The sequence below is a fragment of the Humulus lupulus genome, chromosome 4, assembly GCF_963169125.1.
Source record: "Humulus lupulus chromosome 4, drHumLupu1.1, whole genome shotgun sequence".
In the NCBI taxonomy this organism is placed as follows: domain Eukaryota; kingdom Viridiplantae; phylum Streptophyta; class Magnoliopsida; order Rosales; family Cannabaceae; genus Humulus; species Humulus lupulus.
This window is the reverse complement of record NC_084796.1, coordinates 190390064-190393316: the sequence shown is the minus strand read 5'-3', so window position 1 is coordinate 190393316 and position 3253 is coordinate 190390064. Positions and strand designations below refer to the sequence as shown.

Genomic DNA, 3253 nt, shown 5'->3' with positions numbered 1-3253 from the left:
CAACTACTATCCGAAATAGCATAAATGATCCCAGCATTCAATAGCTTCAATACTTCTGCCCTCACTACTTCTTTCATGGCTGGGTTCAATCGCCTTTGATGCTCAATAGAAGGCTTATAATTTTCTTCAAAAAGAATCTTGTGCATACAAACAGTTGGGCTTATTCCCTTCAGATCTGAAATTTCCCATCCTATGGCAGATTTATATTTCCTCAAAACTCTTAGCAATTTTTCAGTTTCACATTCTGATAGTTTTGATGAAATGATCACTGGGCAAGTGAAATTCACTCCTAGATACTCATAACGCAAATGCTCTGGGAGTTATTTCAAATCTTTCTTTTCCACCACTTCCTTCTCGACTTCTCCTTTCTTGGCTTGACAAAGAGTTTCTTCCATTTTAATACCACTAGCACAAGGAATAGCACTGAGAGCCATCACACATTCAGCCACTTCGTCACCCACAAACTCACCATTCACCTTTTTCAAATCAGCCTGAGTAATACTAGAATTAAGGCAATGTTGTAAAGGATCAGCACATAATTCTTTTCTCATCGTCTCTTCTACTACTACCTCAATATAATCCACACGGTGACATGTGCTCGTGTTGTCATGCTGCTGGAGTGCTTGATAAATGTTGAATTTAACCTCTTCATTATTAACCCTCAGTGTCAAATGACCACCTTGTACATCTATAAGAGCTCTTCCAGTAGCCAAGAATGGACGACCAAGAATAATGGGGATTTCATGGTCCTCCTCCATATCCAAAACCACGAAATCAGCAGGAAAAATAAATTTGTCCACCTTAACCAACACATCTTCAATCACTCCCCTAGGATAAGTAAGTGATCGATCTGCCAATTGAAGAGTAATGGTTGTGGGCTTCACCTCTCCTACCCCCAATTTCTTGAAAACTGAAAGTGGCATCAGATTTATACTCGCTCCAAGATCACACAAAGCCTTATCAAAGGACGACCCTCCAATAGTGCATGGTATAGTAAAGCTACCAGGATCTTTCACCTTTTGAGGCAACTTTTTCTGTAGGATGGCACTGCATTCTTCTGTTAACTTCACAGTTTCAAAGTCTTCTAATCTTCTTTTCTTTGACATAACTTCTTTCATGAATTTCACATAATTAGGCATTTGCTCAAGAGCATCTACAAAGGGAATGTTTATGTGAATTCGTTTGAAGATTTCTAGAAACTTTGCAAACTGTTCGTCTAATTTCTTCTTCTGAAATCGTTGAGGGTATGGAATGGGAGGTTGATACACTGGAAGGCTATCTTTCTTCATGTCATTCTGGTCACTTCCACTCTACTTCTTGGCTTGCTCTTCTTTGTCTACCTCTCGTACCACTGGCTCAACTTTCTCCTTTGAACTAGCTTGAACGTCACCCTCTTTAAGCACCTTACCACTTCTCAAAGAAACTGCTTGGCATGATTCCTTTGGATTTACCACAGTGTCACTAGGAAAACTTCCCTTCTGATTCGAATTCACCGCATTAGCTAATTGGCCCACTTGAGTCTCAATTTTCTTCATTGAAGCACCCATGTTAGTCATATGGATTTCTATATTGTCGAGTCTTGCTTCATTTTTTCCGAACCTCTTGTTAGACTCCATAATAAAAGTGCCCAAAATGTCTTCCAACGATTGCTTTTTCTCTTGTTGCTGTTGAGAATTGAATCCCGGAGGTGGTTGTAACACATTTTTATTATTGGCATAAGAGAAATTTTCATGGTTGCGCAATCCTGGATGATAATAATTAGGCATGTTGTTGCTTCTGTAGTTATTAGGGAAGGAGCAGTTTGCCATAAACTGGGCTTGTTCTGGACTCATTTCTTGCCCCTGCATTGCAGCAGCCGCTGCTACACTCTCCATAACTGTTGGATTATTTTGCGCTGATAGAGCAGCCATTTGGGTTTGTAGAGCAGCAATTTGGGCATTCAGGGCTGTCATCTGATCAACTTCATACAACCCAGCAACTTTCCTTGGGCCTGACCTTTCATTAGGCCACTAATAACTGTTGGTGGCCATTTCCTCCATCAAAGTGAAGGCTTCATCAGCTGTCTTGGCTAATAGAGCACCCCCTGCAGCAGCATCAACTATTGTCCGTTTTGGAGCATTCAACCCTTGATAAAGAATCTGAACTTGCATCCAATTTTGATAACCATGTTGTGGGCAACGTCGTAATAATTCCTTGAACCTCTCCTAAGCCTCATAGAATGGTTCTTGATCTAACTGTCGAAATTTTCCAATATCGCTGCGTAATTGGGCTGACTTTGAAGGAGGGAAAAACTTAATCAGGAACTTTCTTGCCATCTCATCCCATGTTGTAATTGTTCCAGGCTGCAAATATTGCAACCAACTCCTGGCTCTTTCCCTCAAGGAGAAAGGGAAGAGACGCAATCTGATGGTATCATCAGTAACGCCATTCATCTTCATTGTGGCACATACCTCCAGAAATATGGCCAAGTGAATGTTAGGGTCTTCAGTAGCTAGACCCCCAAACTGATTTTTTTGCACCATGTTGATTAGTGCAGGTTTTAGTTCGAAGTTGTTGGCAGCAATGGCTGGATTTGCTATTCCAGTGAGATTCTCATTCACAACAGGCATGCAAAAATCACGCACTGCCCGCTGCGCTGGATTAAGAAGAGCCCCAGTAACTGCTGGTTGATTGTTATTATTACCATTGCCACCGTTGTTGTTCACCCCGTTGTTGTCCATATTAAGCTCTTCAGTCCTTTTCTTAGATCTCAACTGACGGAGTGTGTGCTCAATTTCAGGATTCAGAGGCTCAACAGGTGTAGAACTCCTAGTCCTTCGCATATACTGAGAACACAAGAACAATCTATAACGTTAGTAACAAAACAAATAAAAATCTAATTTAAAATCAAGACTTAAAGTTTCAATATTAGTAAAATTAATTTTAATCCCCGGCAACGGCGCCAAAAACTTGATACAGATTATTCTACCGCAAGTGTACGGTGTATTGCAATATAGTTTTAAATTAAAAGATGTCGAACCCACAGGGATTAAATATTAAATTCACTAATTACTATTACTGTTAAGTCTATAATTTTAATTAGAAACGTCAATAAATAAATCAAATTTAAAATAAAGAATATGAAATAACAAGATAATCAATTATAATGCTCTTGGAAAGTGTTTACCGAGTTTTTCGGAAACGAGTACGAACATAATAGTAAAAAGATAAGAACTGTAGAAGTGCAGAAATGTAAATAAACAAACAGGTTTTT

General features: G+C 39.4%; 1 non-coding gene across 1 annotated transcript; it reads left to right on the top strand.

Annotated features, from left to right (window-relative positions):
* The first annotated feature begins 2160 nt into the window (after positions 1-2160).
* On the top strand, positions 2161-2264 carry LOC133833278 (small nucleolar RNA R71). The gene has a single exon (XR_009892670.1). It is a non-coding gene; the product is annotated as a small nucleolar RNA R71 (small nucleolar RNA).
* Positions 2265-3253: the final 989 nt, after the last annotated feature.